The sequence below is a fragment of the Procambarus clarkii genome, chromosome 93 (assembly GCF_040958095.1).
Source record: "Procambarus clarkii isolate CNS0578487 chromosome 93, FALCON_Pclarkii_2.0, whole genome shotgun sequence".
Classification (NCBI taxonomy): domain Eukaryota; kingdom Metazoa; phylum Arthropoda; class Malacostraca; order Decapoda; family Cambaridae; genus Procambarus; species Procambarus clarkii.
This window is the reverse complement of record NC_091242.1, coordinates 4,138,933-4,165,124: the sequence shown is the minus strand read 5'-3', so window position 1 is coordinate 4,165,124 and position 26,192 is coordinate 4,138,933. Positions and strand designations below refer to the sequence as shown.

Below are 26,192 nucleotides of genomic sequence, written 5' to 3'. Positions count from 1 at the left end.
AGTAACAAACGTCTAACCATCAATAACAAACGTCTAACCATCAATAACAAACATCTAACTATCAGTAAGAAATGCGCAACTAACCATCGCACGCGTGTTAAAGGTGTACACAAAATGGTCACAGCAGGGGAAGTATGTGAGAGATATGTGACAAGTATGCGAGCAAGTATATCAAGTATGATAAGAATCGCATTTGACAAATGTATGAAAGGCATCTGAAAAAAATATGTGACGAGTATGTGTACGATGTGATGAATGCGTGACAAATATATGACGAATGTTTGAAAGATGTGTGACGAATAAGTGACAGGCGTTTGAAGCTCAACTAGCCACAGTGTAGGACTGAAAACACTGTTACGACTCACCAATAAGGTCATAAACCCATGGACCCGCCTGCCATGCCTAAGCAGTAAATGCCAACCAAATATTCCAGTTTAAAATTCAACTGAAAAAAAATACGAATAGGGGGATGGTTTGACAAGCCGCAGACTTCCTGTCCTGATTAATGTCACTTGAGATGGTGGTCCTCGGGTCAATTGCGATAAATACCGTTGGAACAAAAAGCAAAGAAAATGGACAGAATGGACAAAATGGACAGGTTATATTTTTTTAATGAGTAAATGATGTGTAGCGATGGACAGGTGACGGCATGTGTGGCACGGGCGCGCCATATGTGACATAGGCGCACCAGGTGTGACACGGGCGCCCCAGGTGTGTGTAATGTGTTTGTGCTTCACGGCTTCGTGAGAGGCAGATGTGTGTCATGTTTGGCACGGCGTGTGTGTGTCATGGAGGAGGTTGATCGTGCCAATGTCACGGCTGCTACGTTAGTGTGTGTGTGTGTGTGTGTGTGTGTGTGTGTGTGTGTGTGTGTGTGTGTGTGTGTGTGTGTGTGTGTGTGTGTGTGTGTGTGTGTGTGTGTGTGTGTGTGTGTGTGTGTGTGTGTGTGTGTGTGTGTGTGTATGTGTGTGTGTGTGTGTGTGTGTGTGTGTGTGTGTGTGTGTGTGTGTGTGTGTGTGTGTGTGTGTGTGTGTGTGTGTGTGTGTGTGTCTATTGTGTGTGTGTTCAAAAACACTCGGCAGATGCATACGAATTCTCTCTCTCTCTCTCTCTCTCTCTCTCTCTCTCTCTCTCTCTCTCTCTCTCTCTCTCTCTCTCTCTCTCTCTCTCACATTAGGGGCCTCGTGGCTAAGTGGAGAGCGCTCTGGGATCGAAGTCCTAATGGCCCGGTTTTGATCCCCGGCAGAGACAGAAACAAATGGACAGAGTTTCTTTCACCCTGATGCACTGTTCACCTAGCAGTAAATAGGTACCTGGGAGTTAGACAAATGCAACGGACTGCTTCCTGGGAATGTGCGTGTGTGTGTGTGTTTTAGAGAGAAATATATGTAGTAGATATAATGGAAGAAAAATAAATTGGTTAGAAAAGCGGGGTCCAAGAGCTAATAGCTCGATTATGCAGACACAAATAGTAAATACAGACACAAAGGCGGGACCAAAGGCGGGACCAAAGGCGGGACCAAAGGCGGAACCAAAGAGACAAAGCTCAACCCCCGCAAGTACAACTAGGTGTGTAGAAAACAAAGCTATGAGAATAGCAAGCAGCTATTTCCTTGTAATTTACTAATTATCTCTCTCAGATAAGACACACAGTCGAAAGAAAAAGCAAGCAAACATCACAATAAAAGAGCAAACAAGTAGGTAAATAACACAATAATGACGATAATAAGGGAAAATAACTAAATGCCATGAACCCAACTAGTAGCAACCTTGAGAACCAGTAGGGAGCAATACATACTACACAGTCTCAACAAATAACTGTGAATGTTGAAGCAGCCACGAGCACCCTTGGGTCGTGGCCAGAAATCCCGGCCAAACACGAGGCTGCTAGTAATTAAAGACCTGGGGACGATATCAGAGCGACTGCTAATGTCACACGTTGATAACCTCACCAACTGATGTAGCCTCAGACGATTGATGATGCGAAACTACGACATTTTGTTGATATATATCCATATATTGAGGAAGTTATGTCTGGACAGGCACGTCTAGAGAGCCGTAGAGAATACTGGCGCAAGGAGGTAACAGGAGTTGAGAAATGTATCACCTCAGAGAAGCAAGGGGGAAATAAAATGCAAAACAGAGGCAATGCATATTTGAACATGCCAGAAAACAAGGGACACCAGCACACTTGGCTCAACCCGACATCCCTTCGTCCCCACCCAATACTAACTCCTCGTTAATCCGATCATTTCACACACTATACACCCCTTGTACACACCCTACCCTTCTCCTCCCATTTTGCTAGCCTAGTCACACTCATTATTTATGCACCTGATATTCTCCAGACTACAACAAAATTTCCTCCTGCTTTTGTTGTAGGAGCTAAAGCTCGATCGTGAAAACACTGATAAATAAGAATTATTAGGTAAGAATACAAACACGCTGGTACCCTCAGACGACCTCAGCTGGTACCCTTGGACGACCCCAGCTGGTACCTTAATAAACACGACCCAGCTGGTATGCTCAGTGACATCCACACCTTATACTCACAAGTGACGACCCTAGCTGGTACCTCATAGTCACAAACAAATCAGGTACCCTCAGACGACCCCAGATGGTAGCCTCAACATTCCCACCAACATCCAAGTTAGTGTGTAAATGTAAATCCAAGTATTGAATGTAAATTCACCCTCAAACGAACACATACATTAAAAAACATACAAATATCTAGGTTTTCTGTTTTGCCTGCAAGAACACAATATAGTATCGAACATTTGCATTTGGTATCAAAGTAAATGCGAATACATTGGACCACTTCGCGTTCAGTGACTGGAAAAAAAATATTAAGACGTATTAATAAAACAATTGAGAGACTTCACGACGGCATTAAATTTCGAATGAGGCTGCCAAAATTACCACGTCTCTTCGTTACGTGACATGCAATACTAATTTGTTCAGCACGCTATGTTACTATTAGAGTAAAGGCAATGTGAAAATATACACTATTTTCGTCCAAGATAGTCAATTTCAACAAGTAATACATTTTATGTTCTCATTTTTACACTGTTTCGTGTATTCGGTTTGTAGTTTTTTTCTCTCCTAAGGTTACGATGGGTTATGGTCATTTGCGGCATTTGTTTCAACACGTAAAGTAACCAATCAGTCTTCAAAGCCAAGTTTAATCACTATTTAAGAGTAAATTTAAACTTTTTGCGAAACACCACTGTTCACTACTTAACAATTTTGTAGCCTATTGGAATTGTTAATCTAACTTAAAGTCAATTAAACATATACAATTTTAGCAAAACTACTTACTGATATAACCAAATATATATTTAACCTACTTTGAGCTACCCAACATGACCAATATCAGACAAATATATTATAACCTATTAAATGATAAACACACACATGACGCACCTCTCTCAAAGATCCCATAAAAACTCCTCCTCTCCACCTGGAGTCGTGGACGCAGGTGTATTAAGTTAATGTTTATTGTGATTAGTTTTGGCATCAACCTTTTTTTCCCTCGAGATCTTAATCTATTTTTTATCTTTAAACCCGTAATACATGTCAATTAATTCTATGCCGCGAGAGAACTCGTCAAAAGTTCGATCTCATCCTATTTTAAGAGGCAGAATGCGTTTCTTAACTGGAAAAGAGTAAATGTTTTTAAGATAGAAGTATTTAAAAGAATAACATTTAAGACAGTGCAATTAACCTTCTCGAAAGATGTGATTGTCATTTTCCATACTCTATATTTTATATATATATATATATATATATATATATATATATATATATATATATATATATATATATATATATATATATATATATATATATATATACATACATATATATACATACATATACATACATATATATATATATATATATATATATATATATATATATATATATATATATATATATATATATATATATATATATATAAAATGAGGGGTATATATATATATACCCCTCTATATTTTGCGTCCCCTCCTTAATTAATATAGTTCAAGAAATTATTTAGTCTGGATTCATGCAAGTTTTTCCCCCCATTTCATTCCAACGTTTAATTTGTTTTAGTAATCTGGATGTCAGTTTATTTTAAATGATCTGTGTAACAATTGATTGTTAGTGCAACAAATTGTCCCCAAGTGATCAGGTTAATAATTAATTTGGGAGCAAATTAATTGTACTTACGTAATAAGGCAAACAAATCATTTATTTTTAATTAATGAATAATTTTAGGTCTTTATTATAAAATATATATCAACTTAGTAATTAAATAATTTATGTCCAATTAGTTAACTTAAGCTTATTCATAAATATCATAAATTATGCGTAAATTATTCGGCATATCTTCAATAACATGCGTCTTAAATTTAGGTCAAATATCTAATGGAATAAAAAAAATACAATATCTTACATGCTATACAAAATTCTATGAAAACTAAATTTGTCCTCATTGTCAGTAATAAACTTTAGCTTAACACATATTGTTAAAATTTTATGTTGCCAGATGTTAGTAGTTTATTATAATGTATAAAAAAATTTACATGAAATTATATTAACTATGCTGCCAGATGTTGGTAATTTATTATAATGTATAAAAAAATTACATGAAATTCTATTAACTATAATGAAGTGTTTACCTCGTAAATATACTGTATGTAAATTATACTGTAAATTATACAGTAAAATTATTCTCTAAACCTTGTAAATTATACTGTAATGCAATCGTATAATCACCTACATATGACAAAAATAACAATGGGTTGAGAGATTGATTTCATGCACGTCTGAATAGTGTGTGTAAGGTCTAGGCTTCCATGCTCCGAATCTTAATATAGAAGTCTTAGTCTGGACGGTAAAGCGACTGTTTTGCTTCTTGAAGGTCAACGTTCAAACCCTAAACCATCCAAACAGTCCTATCCATCGCCCTGTCTCATTCTTTATCCTCATATCCCTTCTAAGTACTATATAGTTGTAAAGGTTTAGCGCTTTCTCCTAATAATTACCTTTCCTTGCCCTTAAGCTAAAAAAAAACTGCCCTCGAGAGTGCTCTAGAAGAGGGACTGATAGATAAAGATAATGGTTAGGGTGTTTTAGATACTTTATACGCCCAATGCCCACAGTTATAATACAATACACAGAGTATGTTTTATGTATAACTAGTTATTTATTATCGAGTAGCGAGTTATGTAAGACAAGGCAAATGCTCTCTAGCTTCCATGCAACGTTGCTACTTGCAATATCAATACATCACTCACACAAGAGACAGAACAACGCAATAAACTACCTTAAACATTTACTTACCTTCAACGTAGTCTTCAATCACCCCGAGCCAAGCATGAAATGTAAGTGTTGCAAAGCCGTTCGCATAGTGTACACAGTCCTAGAGGACTCGGTGCACTCCACACCACTCCTTCACAACTATTATCAACACTTCCAAGTCTCAATCTGCCTTTCTTTTAAGATATAAACTAGCGAAGACAACATTAAGGTCGTCTGGTCATCAACAAGACGCGAAACTGTTTACATCATGTGTCAAAGAAAACGGGACATGGTGTCAATTCGCTGGTTTTTGTTTTATATGAAAAAACTAAGAACTTTCTTTTAGTAAATGATTTTCCCTTCAGTTATCCACTTTATAATTCATGTTTTTTCATACATGTATTTACTTAATTATTTAATATCCATATTATGTATTTGTTTAATACAGATGATCATGCTTTTCTAAGCCTATGTAATAATAATTATTCGGTACTTCACTAACTTCAAAATCGGCTTATTTTCTTATATAAACTTTACTTTGAAAGCCTAGTCATTAAATTATTAGTATCTGGTGAAAATGTGTCTTAAATACGGCAAAAATCGCAGCAAGTAATCACAGTATTAGCTTAAGCAATCATCTTGCCTAACCAATTAAACCATCATCTTATTTTAAATGTATAAAATATATACACACCATTGCCGTAATTAAAGCAAATATACGCTTGATTCCAATGTAGATTTTAAATATTAATGTATAAGCATAAAGTTTCTGCTGTCGCAGACGAAATATAAAAACCCATGCACACGAAAAACACGAACGTAAGTATTGAAATACAAGCAAACTATATCCTTTACATCATAGAACAGAGACAGTATTAACAAAAAAAATCGAGCAAAATATCGAAAGTCGAGATGCCGCTATAACTCACCATAACTCAGCCCACAAAGTTGACATAAGCGAAGCTTTGCCAATAGCTCGATCTGGAAACAACATGATGGCACCTCTTCACTTCAAACAAGGACTCGGGGGAAATGTTTAAAATTAAATTATAAATCAACGAATTGAAGCGAGGGAGACGGAAGGTGCAAATATATGCAATACATAATCTCATTAAAAAAGATTGAAATAGGCATGATTGAATGTGAAGAAAATAGTCATATTGTTTATCGAATTGTTTTTCAACTCCTGATGCATGATGCTGGGGAAAAAGTTAAGGATTCCCATACAACAGGAGGTACATTTTGGATAACAATTTAGTGCAAATAAGAGAAAACCTCATAATGTCATTTAAAAGGCCTACCGATGCAACATCTTCCAGGACGCAGAAATACCACGCTAGTTCTGGATCAAATTGGAGACACCACAAAAATTGCGAAAACGTATATATAACAAAAAAAAAAAAAAGCCTAGGAAAAATATATCACAAATAATATAACGACAGGTTATAACTGAGGATTTTTCATCCCAGCTTACAGAAGCTTACAGAAGCTGACATAACCGACGGACCCTCAGCCTTAGGATATATCAACACTGGAATTAAAACTTAGGAAGACCAGCACTGGGATACCGTCAGGCCGCTCTAATCCTTCACCCGCCAATAATCGTGTGATCGTGCAACGCGGTAATAAGCGAGATCACTGCTGTGTTTCATCAGTGAGGATGGAGTGGTCCAGGCCAGCACGCGACGACCTCCAGCTACACCAGCTTCCTGGTTCATCAGTCATGTCACTGTGTCATCACGGCAAAAACTCAAATGATCTTGGAGAGAAGCTGCCGTTTCGTTTTGAATTTGTGACAGTGTGAACTAATTGTGTTAAATACGCAACTTATGTTCCAAAATGCACATGTTCATGGACTGATGCCCATAGAAACTGATCACATTTTGTACCACTGAAAATATAAACAGAAATGCAAAAAGGCAGCAAAACAATATGTGAACTGTTGTCTATGTAAAACTGTTCATATTTTAAACACGCTCATCAATCACTATGTTTATTATCTTTTTGGAAGATGGGTTGTAAATATGAGAACAGAGTTGGCCCAACACTATACCGGTTATTTTGGGCCAAATAATAATTCCTTTACCGGTAGAATATGAATCACTATTGAAGATCATTTAGGATTGACTGACCAACCCGTCCTCCCGAGTTGTCACAATGGACAGAAAATGGTGTACTAAAGCTATCGAACCTAACCTATCGACTGTGCATAGAAAATGTGAATATTTGTGAGCCGCTATGATTTATAGCACCCCTGTTTTTGTCCGTTCTTGATTTGGACGTCAAATTGCGATGTACCATGCGAGAGGATGGGTTGAAGTGACAGCTTTCAATGATAATATTGTATTTCGTCCATTTTTAACTTTTCTTTCTTTTAAAAGTAATATATAGTGTATTTTATCGCATGATGGTTGTATTGCTCTGTAAGAGGACTAGTTTCTTAGTTAACCATGTGTTAAGCATTCACAGGTAGCCGCTGCGTTAAGTGAATGCTTACTTTTCATGCGGATGTACTTCACTGGTTAATTGTATATTTAGTTGGTGACGAGACTTATATGGAAAGATAATGGAAGTCATTTCTCAAGGTGATCTAAGAGTCCCATCTTGAAGTTCGGGGAAACTACCTGGTAATGTATAGGTGGTGGCTGGTCTGGCGCGCGTGAGATGAGACTCAACTAATGTTTGAGTAGCCTAGTATATAGAATATTAATGCAATCCTCCTTTAAACCATTGCACCATTCCTCCTCTATCTCTCCTTCACTTCTATCCTGTTCCCCTTCCCTCTCCCACTCTCTCCCTGTTGCCTCACCCCCCATTAATTGTTCCAGGAACTAGGTAATGAAGCAGGAGAGATTAATTTAATTACATTACCTCTCTCTAATTCTTTTTTAAATCCTAATCTATTACGTAGGTCTTTCCTGGTAAGCAATGAGCCTCTGGAAAAGCGTATTGCTAAGCAAGGCAGACAGACGAACGATATAAATAGCAAAATAGATAACAGTATAACAGGAAACAAAAGGTAGGAACTGATCAAGTAATCTGCGGGCGTTACGTGACCCTTTACGAGTTGTGTGATATTCTTCAAAATAAAAGCACCGTCCTAATTCAACATTGGATGATTGATATCGAACTCTGTAGAGGATATAATAAAGTAAACTGTGTTGGATATATTACATGAACTCTTGTTCATTCTATATTTTATTACCCATTCCCCTTGACCACTGGCATTAACCGTACTCATGTTCACTGTAAAATTACCTTACTCATCCATCTTAACTATTTGAGTTGACTTTATTCATCTTCACTCTAAATTACCTTACCCATTCTCCTTGACCCCTTGAGTTGACCTCACTTATGTCCATTCTTATTTCTCTCACTCTCCTTGACCCTTTGCGTGCGGATCCCTGCAAATTTACAATTTGCATCAACAGAATTTACGGAGCTTCATTTCCTCACCATGTTTGACTTGTCTGAAATCCACCATTATTGAGTTTTGGCGTTGACAGGTTGACAGACAATCAGACAAAACTGAAGGCAGAAAACAGACAGGGGGGTATGACGTAAATAGCCACAACATGATGAATCAGAGTCAGGGCAACGCCAATGACAAACAAATTTGATTGTGGTGTTTACAGAAACCTAGGACGGAGCCGGTGAGGAGGGAGGGAGGGAGAGAAGGGGCGCGCTCTCTCATGTCTGTCAATATTTGAGGATTGAAGAAGGTAGTGAGAAAGAGGGCTGAGGGGAGGGGAGGGAAAGTTGGGGAGAAATGTAGGATCAGGATCACCCTTCTTTGGTGGAGTCCACCAGAGAAATCCTCCCTCCGCCTTTGCGTATTCCTGCAGGTCCGAGGAAATTGACAAGGTAGAAAAAACAGCACTGTTCAAAACTAGGAACAGCAGAACGAGGGGTTCTGCTGTTCCCCCGAACGAGGGGGTTCGAGAACGGTACGGTGTCGTTTGTATAGAAACATATATAAATTATATATATATATATATATTTATATATTTATATATTTATATATATATATATATATATATATATATATATATATATATATATATATATATATATATATCACTCTCGCTGTGAAAGCGTAATACTATAAGCTAAATAAGTGATGTGGGAGAAAGCATCAAAACTCGACGGAAAACGCAACCCCCTGATTTTATTTTAGGCTTCATGAAAATAGGAGGGTTCAGTATAGATGCTGAAATTTCTTAATGACACCCCCCCCCCCACACATCCAACGTGATTCATCTTGGAATGTTGGTTGAGGCTGACCCCGAGCGCCTGGCCTCCAACCTTGGACAGAAAAACATTCTCTTAAAAAAAGATATATATAATACAAAAAGAAAACAATAACCAAATTAATAAAAAATACATGAATTTAAACCACTAAACTAAAATGCATTTTAATTAACTTTTGTTACTTTTTTCATTTTAATTGTTACATGTGTGTAAATAAATTAGTATTACGGTCAAGTTCATTTTTTGAGCCTACTGGTATGTATAATATTACTAGAGAACTGGGTCTGTCTCTCTCCCCTTTCCATCCTGCCCCCTCCTTACCCCTTTCACCCGCCCCCCTCTTACCTTATTTACCTCTTACCCTATTCCTTATCCTCCCCCTCTCCCATAATACCCTAGATGAGTCATATGGTATTGCAAGATTTTGGTTGGGTGACATTGGCACAGTGTCACTTGGCACTCTTCCCCACTCAAAATATTCGCCATTGCCCCAGTGCTCTTGGAGCAGTGTCAGTCTGGCTTAAGACGTTGTACTTTGCCTCAAGACGAAGCTTGGGCTCATCAATAATGTCCTTCTTGGGCAACAAGGAAGATAATTATAATTTGGTATTGGGTAATCTTCCATTTTGCAGGGAAGTGCCGTTGTTGTCTTTCTTGTTGAACCTAACAAATTCTGAGCTCAGTTGCAATTTTAGTGAAGTCTTAACTGTACTAGGCTGTTATTGAAGGCTTGTAACTGAATTGTGTTGCTGTTCAATGAAGTAGGCTACTGTCGACGACTCGTAACTAAATTAGGCTGTTGTAGCTTGGTAACACAAATGCTTCTCCTCAAGGCCAGTAATTTCCCATGGAATTTACAATATTAAGCCTCTCTCCTTGGAACCCACATACTACTAGGTGAACAAAGGCACCAGGTGTAAGGAAACGTCTCTGTACGTCTCTTCATGCCCGGAAATCGAACCCATTTGGATGTGTGACGATGCACTGATCACTGCTCTTACAGGTCACGCTATCTTCATACGGAATATTTTTCCGTGAGGACTTGTGTCTAGCGGCATCACCATATTTGTCTATTTGTCGGAATTTCCACTATACAATCAACCGATCCTCCTAAAATGAGAGACATGTCTTATGCAATACAGCACGTCACAGCAGGAGAAAACGGGTGAGGTACTTTGCTGATTGTACTCGTAGCAGTCGGAGTACTCATACAAATAGTATTAAAATGATAGTACTTGTGGCGTAATAACATCAGAAATAGAATGCACGTTTTTCTGTACGGTATGGCGGTAACAATGTTCTTTCCTGTGGTCAAGCCAACTGTTGTGTAGTGGCAAACATGCAGGTTTTTTCGCCAGGCATCGTCAGTCCAAATTGTATTGTATACGGCGTTCAGTCCACGTAGAATCAGCCTTATTAGTATTAATATATTGCTACAACAACAACATAGTTTTACCAATAAATTAAGGCTGAGGACAGCTCGCCCCCAGCCGCCACTACCCCAGCTAGGCCTCAGGGGAGTCTGGCGGCCCGTCCCCAGACGCCACTATCAACAACTAGGCCTGGGGCTTCTGGAGGCGGTCTTAAAGGAGGTCCACAGAGGTTTACCACACGTGTAAACTCGACCGCACTATCGACCCGCCTAGATGAAGGTCAGCGAGGGAGCACACGCCATGTTGTATTGACAATTATGCAGAGGTGACCTCGCTCTCTCTCTCATATATATATATATATATATTTATGAGAGAGAGTCTGTTTGTATAGGTGAGAGATGCTGGAGATTGGAAGAGGGGTTGAGAGGAGAGAATAGAGGGAAGGGAACAGTATGAAAGAAGAAAGGAGAGGAGAAAGAGGGGAGACCGACCCAGGCACAGCCAGGTACCCCTTACTAATATTATAAAGAGAAAGCTCTGAGTTAGTGTAGCAACACAGCACTAAAAGAATCTTGAACTGGTCATTTTACTCGAAGTTTCAGTATGAACGTTCATCATCAGCAGCAATTATTAAGGAAAAACTAAATTCGCATAATCCTCAAAAATATAAATAAACTTAAATCTGACCAAATATAAAGGAAATATTTAAACAAAACCAACCTTGTTCAAGAGACCATATGCATTATTAGGTAGGAATAGGCTAATCGATTTTCAAGTGATTTGAGCAACTTAAACAAAAAATGAAAAAATTTAATATTTTTTTAACGTCTGTTATGGACATTAACAACAATGACAAAAATTTTTGTATAAAAGACAAACTTCACTAAAATAGATTGTGGAAATACTTATACGTCTGTTCTTCATTTGACATGTTCGCTTTTCGTATGAGACGTGTTCTTCATGTGCCACATCCGTTCTTTATATGACATATACGTTCTTAATATGACACGGCCATTCTTTATGGCACGTCCGTTCCATGTGACACACCTGTTCTTTATATGACATATACGTTCTTCATATGACATGTCCGTTCTTCATATGACACGACCATTCTTTATGGCACGTCCGTTCATGTGACACATCTGTTCTTCACATGACACGTCCGCTTATATTCTCAGTGAGTTCTCACTTACTTTTATGTGACATTCGTGACATTAAAGCCTTAACAGCAGTTTTTTTCCCAGTGAATAAGGCAACTAGTAGCCATCCCAGTCCGTCACGAAAGGCGAATATTTGAGGCTTTCTCCTATTACTCGCCCGGGGAATTTATTTTACAGGACGAACGAGATACATAGCGTTGAAAATTTGTTGAAACTGGTTGTTCCAAGTTACAAATCAATAGCAGTGTTTGTTTGCTTGGATACAAGATGTAGTTAATTCGAGACTTTGTTGTAGAGTTGATTTTTATACAATAGGCTAGCAGAATGGACCAACAGGCCCTAATTCATATATTTCTTCCACAGACGAATTTTAAACCTTACCTAACCTACCTACCTTACCAAATCCAAACCAAAACTAACCTAACCCAATCTAATCTAACCTATGCTAATGCATCGTAACAATTGATATGGTTTTAATAAACAGAAAATGAGTTTTGTCAAATCAACGTATTTTGTATTGATTTGATCTTAAATCGAATTACAAATTAACACTACAGCCTTTTGAGTTAAGTCATTTATTATGCTCCCCATAAATACTTCATCCTTAGGAAACTCGAACGCAGGATTTAGGTTTACGAAATAAACAGTAAACCTAAATTTTGTAATGGTTCCAGTCCCGTTACTATTATTTTTGTCGGTTCCAGCCCCCTTACTGCGATTTTTAGCCGGCTACCCGGTTATTAATTGGTTTGAAAACCGTGTAGAATGATTAAGTCCCATATATTCGCTACTTGAACGCTGCTAATATAGAACATTGCTGGGACCACTACAGAATACTGCTGAGACATGTATAGGACGCTGCTGGGACCATCACAGGATACTGCTAGGACATGTGTATAGGAAACTGCTCGGACCACCACAGGATACTGCTAGGACATATGTATAGGAAACTGCTGGGACCACTAAAGGATGCTACTGTAACAGTTGAAGGCAGTTCTCAGACCAGTTCTGGACGCTGCTCGAGCCAGCATAGGAAGCTTCGAGAACCATAATAGGACGCTGCCGCAACCAGTATAGAAAGTTTTGGAACCAAAATAGGACACTTTTCGGGGGCAGTGATCTGTTTGGAATTTCTGCACAATGATGACATTTCATCTCTTCTCTTGGAACCTGTAAGCCTAGTTCACAAGCACATGGGTATCCCAAGAACCGTTAAAAAACACAGTACATCTTTATGTTCTCAATCTAAATTTTTTTTTTTAATCTGTGCTAAACTCTGTGATATGTAAATGTCCATATTTCTTCTATTGTATGAGGGAGGTTTCCAACTTCGTCTGCACTCTCATTCTCTGATATACCTACATGAGTTGGCACCAAGTTCATATGTATTCGACGACACTGATGTTTGAGTGTCTGCATTAATGATATAACATTTGTGGTCAGAATAGGAAGCTGCGGTAACCAGCATAGACACTGCTAAGACAAATACAAGACATATCTGGAAACTGTACAGGTTGCTGCTGGGTCCCATTCAGGATGCTGTTGTAACGGGCATTATCTGTTGTTGTTGTTTTAGATTCAGCTACTCGGAACAAAAGGTTCCAAGTTGCACAGGTTATGGTGAGCCCGTGGTAGACTTACCTGCCACAGGAGCGGCACTGTAACTGTACTGAATATAAGCACTGAATACCGCTTTTGAGATCAATCCAGTTCACCAAAAAATAGTAGAAACTTATTTTACAATCTGCGTTTTCTCTCTCATCCTCTCTCTCTCTCTGCTTCTTTTCGCAGTGGACAAAGTTGTGAGAAAGTATTGAGCTGGCGATAGCTTGCCCGGATCCCTTCCACTTTATTTACCTTTCCTTAGTGGCCGCTGTTTATTCCTGCTGACCGTAAACTCCACTTTTTTATGATCGCTGCGCCAGTTCCAGACCACAATAAAAGGAGTAAAATAGTTACAAATATAATTTGTCGCCTTGGCCATGAGATTTTCAGTGGCCAGGTCTTATATGACTGCGGAGATATATTGCAGGTAAGTCGATATTATTATATATTGTCAACTTTATCCAATGTCCTCATTTTATCGTTGAAGCTATGTAATATTTTGATTTAGTCATTGTTATTTTTAATACTGAATTAGATTAATTTAATGGAGAGATTTTAGTATATCCCCTACTGCTGTTGTATTTTGAGGGCAGTATGTCTTACAGAAAACATAATTGAGACGGCCAGTCGATAATCACATTCGTGGAATGTATTTAACTAGGCTCACGCCACCACTGGCTAGGCTACCCCATAATTACTCCACATTTCTCTCATATTTATAGTGAATATAAATATCCGAGAGAGTTTCAAGGTCATTGAGATATTCATATACGAAAGAGATGTTTCAAGGAGCGGCGTCTTTACAGTAGCTAGACCACAGAGCTACAATAATACTGAAACATTCAATATATACTACATGAAACCAATTGTTTCAATTAAGGTTTCAATTTTGTGTGGCTCAATACGACGGCTTCTAATAACTAACCACTTTACCAATGGTATTACCAGCTCCCAATATTGCTGCTTATGGCAATAGGAAATATTTGATTCTATATCGGTCTATTAATTTTTTTTTAAGTTGTTCTAAACTAGTTCCGCTCTCGAATAATTATTTGCAGACAAATCTTACCTGAACCTAAGGAAGTACGTGAGTCTGAGGTCACAAAATAGGTCACAGGGGGTACTCCAGACATCTTATCCTTGTGACCCTCAACAACTTTCTGGAAAAATATAAAACATTTAGAAAGCCTAATGTAGTACTCAACCGGAAAGGTAAATTTATAATATGGAGTGAAAATATAGGTATTTTGAAATGACAATATTTCCTTCAGGTATTTCAACACTAAGGCATAACCCATTTGTTTAAATTTTATGGATTCGGATTGTCTACCATAATTTGGATATTTTTTTTTGACATTCCGAATGAGCTGAATCCTGCAACATCCGTATACCGAACATACATTTAAATAGTGTATAAGGAAGTGCGGACTTCCGTACACCTCTTGAGCCGAACTTCCTCTGCTCGTTGACGCTAATTGGCATTAAAGAAAGCTATAATTTATTAATGAATTCACTTAATTACCATACTCATTCACGCACAAGTGAGTGGAATATTGAATTTCTGAAGCACTGTTATATAAAATGGTCAAGAAGTGGGTAGTGGTGCAGGGTGGGTTGTGACCTGGAGGTGGGTACTGACCAGGAGTGGGTAGTGGTGCAGGGTGGGTACTGACCAGGAGTGGGTAGTGTTGCAGGGTGGGTTGTGGCCTGGGGGTGAGTACTGACCAGGAGTGGGTAGTGGTGCAGGGTGGGTTGTGACCTGGGGTTGGGTACTGACCAGGAGTGGGTAGTGGTGCAGGGTGGGTACTGACCAGGAGTGGGTAGTGGTGCAGGGTGGGTACTGACCAGGAGTGGGTAGTGTTGCAGGGTGGGTTGTGGCCTGGGGGTGAGTACTGACCAGGAGTGGGTAGTGGTGCAGGGTGGGTTGTGACCTGGGGTTGGGTACTGACCAGGAGTGGGTAGTGGTGCAGGGTGGGTACTGACCAGGAGTGGGTAGTGGTGCAGGGTGGGTTGTGGCCTAGAGGTGGGGTAGCGGTGCGCAGGTAAGTTGTGGGCTAATACATGTCTTTGTTAATCCAGACCACTTCTTTATAAGGTTAAATTAAACACAAACAAGAGGTAACAGCTTCAAGCTCAACAAGCCACATTGTAGGACAGAAAAAAGGACATGTTTTTTCACCCAAAGGGTTATAAACCCATGGAACCGCCTACTCGCCGAAGTTATAAAGGCCAAGACATTATTGCAATTCAAAATCCAGTTGGAAATAATCCTCAGAAAAATGCAGGGACATTTGACAAGCCGCTGGCTTTCCCTCCCCGTCGAGGCCACTAGAAAGATGGTTGCCCTCAGGTAAATTTCGGTATGTATCCATAACGAATACATGTGTCCAGGACAGACCGTGTCCGAGTAGCCAGGTGGTGTCCATGTGTTCAAAACGTATCCAAGATGGCGGAAAGTAGTAGCCTAAAATAGTATAGCATCCTCAGGCAGGGTAGTTGTCTGAGGGAAAACAGTTTTCTATTGCAGGCTAGTGATCAGGGTCAGAACAGCGGTAAGCTGCAGATTAGTAGCAAAATACAGTGGCCTGTAACAAGGTATTGACTTAAGTGGCTGTATTGGAGGGAATTTTCAAGGCGCATTGGATCCAAGAGCTCCACAGCATAATACATGGCGTCGTTTGTGAAGGAAAACAAGTCTTCTTTGTACGGTTCGAGCCGACAGAGATGAATTATGTGACGTCATAAGAGGAGAAAATGTGTGTGTATCTCCTCTACACCCGATGCTCAGGCTACCCACACCCCCGATAAACCAATAATCCGATAATTATTACCGATTATGGTCGAATGTCGGCTATAATTATCGGGTCGATAAAATACTGAAGTTTACAATGTAGGTCAATGTCAAGTCTGATTGTCGACTTTACTAATTATCAAGAACGTATTATCACTCATTTATAGTATGAGTCAAGAACAAGTATTCTCGTTAGGGACTGTGTTAATTAGCTAATATAATCTGCGTTTTAAAATGAACCTAATGAGTTGAACTAGAGCACGTCCGTAGTGGTTGTTATGCCAATTATCTGAGGCAACCAACCAATAAATAAAATATTATATTATACATATATATATATATATATATATATATATATATATATATATATATATATATATATATATATATATATATATATGTGTGTGTGTGTGTGTGTGTGTGTGTGTGTGTGTGTGTGTGTGTGTGTGTGTGTGTGTGTGTGTGTGTGTGTGTGTGTGTGTGTGTGTGTGTGTGTGTGTGTGTGTGTGTGTGTGTGTGTGTGTGTGTGTGTGTGTGTGTGTGTGTGTGTGTGTATAGATAGAGAAAGAGTTGTGTATCTATATACAATTGCATAAATATGACGTTGATGTCTTGTAACACTCACTACTACAATATCAGAAGAAAAAACAGACAAAAAATATATGTGCAAGATATTCTTCATTGATACAGATGCATGATATGTACAAGAGATGCTTCATTGAGAATCAATGTTACATCCACTAAGTGCATGGTAGAAACTGCATATCCCCACGAAATTGCACTTGATTCTGAAAGGCCGACGCAGTTTAATGCTTTATTCTGTATTGATTCAGGTGGATATATGGCGCCATTGTCCTAGAGACGTTTCCCCGGACTGGGAACATTTTAGGAGCGCGTCCTGACTCCACCCAGTCGGCTTCCCTCGCCTGCCAAATTCCTACTAGCTTCGTGTATAGAGATGCCTGGCGAGGCTGACCACGCTCTCTCTGGTATTTTTAACATTTCCGCTCTAATTCTGCGTGACAGTGCAGCTTATCGGGGTTGGAGTAGTATATTTGTATCTTCTTAAGTAGTTTCTCGGTGACAACCAACATTCAGGATCTATTGATCAACACGGCTTTCTGGCACGCTTAATGATGCTACAGAAAACGAACAACGGACCAATGGAAATCTCGCTCCGTCGCCCGGGGAGTATTGATTGGCTGTTGCGCGCGGCAGCCAGCCTGACCAGGTGGTTCTCAAGCCGCCCGCCAGATGGCTCCGCCGGTCCATCGTAAACATTGTCCCCACACGAAAGTCAAGCCCGACCATGGCGTCGAGACACGTGTAAATACGACTCGGAAGCAAGCTTTAGTGAAGTGCAGAGTGAAAGATGGTTTTGTGAGGACCATTACCGAGGCTGAGCGGGATTCACAGCGCCTCTAGCGTTGTTGATGAGGCGAGGTGAGTGTGGGTGCTGGCTTCTTGAGGCACGTACACGAGGTTATATACGCCCATATACCCCCCATCTCTTTCTCAATGTTATCGCAACACATTAATATATTTTTTTATCTGTTCTCGTATGATGAATTGAATGTTATTATTTGGATGCTAGAACTATTTTCACGACGGAGGATGGAAATTTGGTACGCTAAATATCACGTGTTTCATAAATTGGTATTGTCGTGGCTTTGAAGGGTGGCTAGGACGTGTCATTATTAGGACGTGTCCTTATTATTAGGACGTGTCCTTATCATTAGGACGTGTCCTTATCATTAGGACGTATCCTTATCATTAGGACTTGTCTATGTGGTCAAGACGTGACCTTGTCATTAGGACGTGTCTATGTGCCCCAAGAACATGACCCTGTCGTTAGGACGTGTCTACGTGGCTTGGGCGTGTTCTTATAGTCAGTACGCGTCCGTGTCGTATTGACGTGTCTTTGTTAGAATATTTTGGTTCTTGGTATCCATTTGGCCAGGACGTGTCCGGTTGGCAAGGAAGAATACATAAGTCCAAGGCGTGCCCGGGTGGCCAGGAGTGTCCGTGTGCCCAGGAAGTGTCCAGGACTCGTCAAGCATATGACGGGTTGCGTCTACGGACATATCATTAAAAGTACATGATACTGACAAATAGATTAAAATCTATTGATGGATTAAATAAATCACTGGACGCAATAATGATGAGCATATCACAATTCCGGCCCTGATAAGGTAGGTAGGTAGTACATGATACTGACAAATAGATTAAAATCTATTGATGGATTAAATAAATCACTGGACGTAATGAAGATGAGCATATCACAATTCCGACCCTTATAAGATAAGTAGTTATCAAGATAAAAGCGTTAAGCCAATAATAGTAAATAATAATTCATTGTGAATGACTGGCAACTGGTGTATACAAGTTAGGCTCATCAAAGTCCCCCTTCCAAGGTCGAATTACTGACGTTCCCCGGGATGCAACAAACTGACTAGCTTCGTGGTACATATTTGCTGCTATGTGAAGAGGTGCATTAAAAGATAGGAAACGCGCCCAGCCATTTCTGTCCCTCCCGTGATTCGAACTAGGAATTTCTGATTTTGAGTCAAGAACGAACCCGACTGTACTACTAGGACCCAATGTGTGTACACGCGCGGTCGCCTTAGCACACCTAGTAAAATGTTTTACAACCGGATTTCTACTGAAATCACAGAAAGTTTGCAGGGCCCCCCTTCCAGACTATCACGTTAGTGTGATTTCTCTTGTATATTTGATGTTGGAGAATACGATGCATGAACTACGTTGCCTAAATCCCAAGTGCTTGGGGGTCAAACGTCAAACTTGGACTGGCTTCAGGAGAGGCCTCCAGACTTCCTATGATTTCAGTAGAAATCCGGATGTATGGCTTACCAGTTCAGGGTGGTCCAGTAGTTAGCGTTAGTGTTTGGGATTCTCTAGGTCACTGGTTCGAGTCACCTCACAGCTCGAGTTGATTTTTTCAATAATAATATTGAGAACATAATGTGTAATAATGATAGTCGTATTTGTACAAAAATGTACACTTTATGAAACATTTTGCATTTAAATATTAGTGATTGTAGGTGTTTTATAATACCGTTAATTACGCACAGTATTTTTGGCAAATTTCAAAACCTAGCATGTGGGTTTACATAATTTTACAGTAATACTTCTCAACAAAATGTAAAGTCACCTAATAAATCCAAAGTCTAATAAATTACAGTATATAGAGGGCGGGGAAGAAGAGGACTCCTAAGAAGAATAATCCCTTTGGATGCAATCAAGGGAATTTAGATTATCCTTATTGACTTCCCTAATACTGGCCACAAGAGAGAAAGAGGGAGAGAATCAGTATATACGCAAGCGAACATCTCAAGATCTCTTTTTAAGTCGCCTGACACTGCACAAACAATAAGGCTCCGTCGAAGAACATGTAGTTTCGACACAACCAGATCATCACCAGATATATCCTGACAAACAACACTAAAATAATTGAGATACAATGGCAATAGAAGGTTAGACATGGGTGAACCACTACATATCAAACAAACTCGACCAACTATCAATAGTGAGCCAACACTCAATTATATTCTACCAATTTTAAGACCAAGATAGAACATCCTGCATAACTGCTCTAGCCATCATAAGAACGAAGGAAGTAAGGAAAATGCATGACGCCTAATGGCCCATACGACACCTTCACCTCATAGTTATATATTTGGTTGCTTTAGCTAAGTTGTATCCACGTCTACTCTCCTTTTAAAATATTAACAGGATCCGTAAGACGCATCTCTTTGCGTCATGCCATATAATACTGTGAAATGAACGTTGGAGATCTTTTTTTAAATTTCCTTCTCAAATGAAGAACATGAGAAATTTAGATATCCATGTTTTTATATTTTCTGCACAGTATTGCATTGTTTAGATTTCTCAAGATTCATTAATTTATTCGAAAGCGCTCAGGTAATTTATTGTTTCATTTTCTTTCGTGGGTTATATGTGTGTGTATATATATATATTATATATATATATATATATATATATATATATATATATATATATATATATATATATATATATATATATATATACATGTATATATATATATATATATATGTCGTACCTAGTAGCCAGAACTCACTTCTCAGCCTACTATGCATGGCCCGATTTGCCTAATAAGCCAAGTTTTCCTGAATTAATATATTTTCTCTAAATTTTTTCTTATAAAATGATAAAGCTACCCATTTCATTATGCATGAGGTCAATTTTTTTTCATTGGAGTTAAAATTAACGTAGATATATGACCGAACCTAACCAACCCTACCTAACCTAACCTAACCTATCTCTATAGGTTAGGTTGGGTTATGTAGCCGAAAAAGTTAGGTTAGGTTAGGTTAGGTAGGTTCGGTAGTCGAAAAACAATTTATTCATGAAAACTTGGCTTATTAGGCAAATCGGGCCTTGCATAGTAGGCTGAGAAGTGAGTTCTGGCTACTAGGTACGACATATATATATATATATATATATATATATATATATATATGTCGTACCTAATAGCCAGAACGCACTACTCAGCCTACAATTCAAGGCCCGATTTGTCTAATAAGCCAAGTTTTCATGAATTAATGTTTTTTCGTCTACCTAACCTACCTAACCTAACCTAACCTAGCTTTTTTTGGCTACCTAACCTAACCTTACCTATAAATATAGGTTAGGTTAGGTTAGGTAGGGTTGGTTAGGTTCGGTCATATATCTACGTTAATTTTAACTCCAATAAAAAAAAATTGACCTCATACATAGAGAAAAGGGTTGCTTTATCATTTCATGAGAAAAAAATTAGAAAAAATATATTAATTCAGGAAAACTTGGCTTATTAGGCAAATCGGGCCTTGAATAGTAGGCTGAGAAGTGAGTTCTGGCTACTAGGTACGACATATATATATATATATATATATATATATATATATATATATATATGTCGTACCTAGTAGCCAGAATGCACTTCTCGGCCTACTATGCAAGGCCGAATTTGCCCAATAAGCCAAGTTTTCCTGAATTAATATATTTTCTCTACTTTTTTTCTTATGAAATGATAAAGCTACCCATTTCATTATGTATGAGGACAATATTTTTTTTATTGGAGTTAAAATTAATGTAGATATATGACCGAACCTAACCAACCCTACCTAACCTAACCTAACCTATCTTTATAGGTTAGGTTAGGTTACGTAGCCGAAAAGGTAGGTTAGGTTAGGTAGGTTAGGTAGTCGAAATATAATTAATTCATGAAAACTTGGCTTATTATTCAAATTGGGCCTTGCATAGTAGGCTGAGAAGTGCGTTCTGGCTACTAGGTACGACATATATATATATATATATATATATATATATATATATATATATATATATATATATATATATATATATATATATATATGTCGTACCTAGTAGCCAGAACGCACTTCTCAGCCTGCTATGCAAGGCCAATTTTACCTAATAAGCCAAGTTTTCCTGAATTAATATATTTTCTCTAATTTTTTTCTTATGAAATGATAAAGCTACCCATTTCATTATGTATGAGGTCAATTTTTTTTTATTGGAGTTAAAATTAACGTAGATATATGACCGAACCTAACCAACCCGACCTAACCTAACCTAACCTATCTTTATAAGTTAGGTTAGGTTAGGTAGCCGAAAAAGTTAGGTTAGGTTAGGTTAGGTAGGTTAGGTAGTCGAAAAACAATTAATTCATGAAAACTTGGCTTATTAGGCAAATTGGGCCTTGCATAATAGGCTGAGAAGTGCGTTCTGGCTACTAGGTACGACATATATATATATATATATATATATATATATATATATATATATATATATATATATATATATATATATATATATATATATATATATATATATATATATATATATATATATATATATATATTTATGTTGTACCTAGTAGCCAGAACGTCGTACTCGGCCTACTATGCAAGGCCCGATTTGCCTAATTAGCCAAGTTTTCCTGAATAAATATATTTTATCTAATTTTTTTCTTATGAAATGATAGAGCTACCCATTTCATTATGTATGCGGTCAATTTTTTTTATTGGAGTTAAAATTAACGTAGATATATGACCGAACCTAACCAACCCTACCTAACCTAACCTAACCTATCTTTATAGGTTAGGTTAGGTTAGGTAGCTGAAAAAGTTAGGTTAGGTTAGGTTAGGTAGGTTAGGTAGTCGAAAAACAATTAATTCATGAAAACTTGGCCTATTAGGCAAATTGGGCCTTGCATAGTAGGCTGAGAAGTGCATTCTGGCTACTAGGTACGACATTTATATATATATATATATATATATATATATATATATATATATATATATATATATATATATATATATATATATATATATATATATATATATATATATATATATATATATATGCAATTGACGATCACAAAACACTGATCATTTTATGCGGAAAATCCACAGAGAAATATGTGGATATATATATATATATATATATATATATATATATATATATATATATATATATATATATATATATAGATATAAAATATATATATATTATATATATATTATATATATATATATTATATATATATATATATATATATATATATATATATATATATATATATATATATATACACATCACAATCAATAAGCATATTACCGAACATTCTGAGTGATAAACATATCCATTTCTTCCTTTACACATTATCAGACGTACACAAATACAGTATTTTTATGACTAAGTATACAGACGCTGCAACCCATCCTCCGAATTGACAGTACGGTTTAATACTAAGTGTAATAAGTACATTTCTTTACTGTCATACATAGTACATAATTGAACTTATGGGGCTGTTACACTTACCTCCCCATTTATTCTCGTTTTTTGTTAAGACAGTCAAAATTTTAGGATGAAGTTTTCAAGTTTAATTTGCTATACACAAGTTTTAAATATTAGGAATTTCTTTTTCATTTTTATTAAACAATAGATTTTATACAAAATTTGAAAATATCCTGAGTTAGTTTACAATTTATTGAAATATTTTATTAGTTTTATAAAACTGTAATATCAATATAGCTATAGGTTAAGTACTAATTGTAATTAAAAAGCAATAAAATGCTTATCTTCAAACACTAAGAAGGTTAGGTTAGGTCGTGGTTTTCTATTCAGCTTTTCAGGTAAACTCAAATATTCACAATATATTTGACAGTACGGTTTAATACTAAGTGAAAATAAGTACAAATCCTGACTGCTATGAATAGTACATAATTGCACTTGTGCTGTTACATTTACCTCCCCAATTTTGGAGGACGGGCTGGACAATTTGTCATAGACATTCAGACAATTCAACAAAAGGTTACAATCTTGGTGCATAATTCTTATATCTCGCCAGAATATCATCAATCTTCCCGTTGTGACATCCAAGCTATTTGTTCAGGAACAGTCCTCAGCATTTCTATATTATAAGGATCCCGGTTGTACAGTCGGGCTCGCTCTCGACGCACAATCGAGAATTCCAGGTTCGAATCTCGGGCGGGACAGGATTGGGTACCTTTCCTTGCACCTAATGCGACTGTTCACCTAGCAGTAAGTAGGTACTGAGGAGTTAGTCAGCTTGTTGTGGGGTTGCATCCAGGGCGGGGGTCAGTAATTCGGCCTTGGGGGTGGGGGGGAGGGCACGATAACAGTCAAAACGTGTACTCACCTAGTTGTGTTTGCGGGGGTTGAGCTCTGGCTCTTTGGTCCCAGGTGTATGAATACACTCTGGCTGCCTGTCCCCGACACAATGAATTAATTATATTACACCGTGGTGGTACAGTCGAAGTACCAGCTCCCATGGTGCAGTGGTAATTAAGACACTCGGCCCGCCCTCCAGGCCGGGGAAGATTGACTGGGCACCAATCCTTAATTGTACGCCTCTGTTCACCCAGCAGTGAATAGGTACACCTGGTTGTCAAACGATTTGACGGGTCTATTCCAGGGAAAATTTAGATTACGAACCTGCCAGAAACGCTATGCGTGCTAGTGACTTTACAAGAATATAAGAACTCTTGTATATGTAAATAAATAAATAAAAGTAAGAGGTCTGTGGGGAAGAGCTGTTTTCGTATTGTAAAGACGAGGACGAAATGAAGAATTGGGTTTGACTTATTCTTGTTCAATAATAATCAGACGGAACTCCTCAGCCTTGCTTGCAGTGTATGAAGAATAACATCATAAAGTAAATAAAGAAACACCTCAAACACGAGAGGAGACGTTCTCACTCACCAGATGGACGATTGGACTTAAGTCCCACTGAGATAACTGAGGTAAACTACCTCCAACAGTTGGGCACCTCACGAGGGTTCACCACACACCCTCAGCGGGTAAAGTCTACACCCGCTCTGACCTCGTGGCGGGAGACAGGCTTCCCTTACCCAAACGCGCGGGAAAACTTTACACACATGGGGTATAAACATTGTCTAATTCTCCGTTTAACATACTTCCAGCCACTTAATAAAATAAACAGCTATTCTAACAGAGAAAACATTTAGATTAATAACAAACAACAAAGGTTAGACTTTATATATCAGTCACACAACCAAAGGTAGACTTTATATACCAATCAATCAAGTAAAGGTTGATTTTATATACCAGTCAAAACTTTACACACACACGGGGTATAAACATTGTCTAATTCTCCGTTTAACATACTTCCAGCCACTTAATAAAATAAACTGCTATTCTAACAGAGAAAACATTTAGATTAATAACAAACAACAAAGGCTAGACTTTATATATCAGTCACACAACCAAAGGTAGACTTTATATACCAATCAGTCAAGAAAAGGTTGATTTTATATACCAGTCAAACAACCAAAGGTAGACTTTTATATACCAATCATATGACAAAAGGTAGACTTTTATATACTAATCAAACGACAAAAGGTAGACGTTATATACCAATCAAACGACAAAAGGTATAGCCTTTATATACCAATCAAACAACCAAAGGTAGCCTTTTATATACCAATCAAACGACTAAAAGGTAGACTTTAAATACCAGCCAATTAAACATTACACTGATGGAACAGTCATGGTATAAGAGCCCTCTGGAAGGAAGGAAGGAGGGAGCTAGGCTTGGCAACGTGGAGTAATCCGTCATTTTGATTAATGAAACATTTGTGTGAGTCAGGAGGTAGTGGGAATCTTCCCTTAATAGAGTCCGTTGATTCGTATGATTGATGAGCTGCTCTGTTGTTGTCTCTACATGCATGATATCCTCGTTATAGTGCAAGTGTGAGTAGTTTATGAATGATTCTGTATTTGCTCATCATATGAACTCCAGCCCATATGACTTTGTTGTTCATTGCATATATAAAACGTTCTGTGTAAATTAAAATATTCAGGAGCGAATGTAATATGTATATTTCATGTTATTGTAGATTGGTTTACATACATATTATTCATGCCACGATAATATTATCTCTGGTGTGCATTAGAATGCTTATATACGGAAAGGAAATGTATACAGTACAGTATTGTGTAAATGTGTATATTACTTATACATTTTCTTCTATTTCCCTGTTATTTTGGCGTGCATTCGAATGTTTATATAAATAACAGAAATGTATACAGTACAGTATTTTGTAAATGTGTATATTAATGATACATGTTCTTCTATTTCCCTGTTATTATGTTACTATTTGCTTGTTATGTGACCAG

At 37.8% G+C, this 26,192-nt stretch overlaps 1 protein-coding gene and 1 pseudogene across 1 annotated transcript in view; one reads left to right on the top strand and one right to left on the bottom strand.

The window, feature by feature from the left end:
• LOC123746880 (probable G-protein coupled receptor 21) overlaps positions 1-5,463 on the bottom strand; it is a 132,148-nt gene extending 126,685 nt beyond the window's left edge. Inside the window, exon 1 of the mRNA XM_069319560.1 lies at positions 5,329-5,463. The gene's annotated coding sequence lies outside the window, so the exon portion shown is untranslated. The remainder of the gene's footprint in view (positions 1-5,328) is intronic.
• A 12,256-nt stretch (positions 5,464-17,719) lies between these two features.
• Positions 17,720-26,192, top strand: part of LOC138359780 (CARD- and ANK-domain containing inflammasome adapter protein-like) — a 29,770-nt pseudogene continuing 21,297 nt past the window's right edge.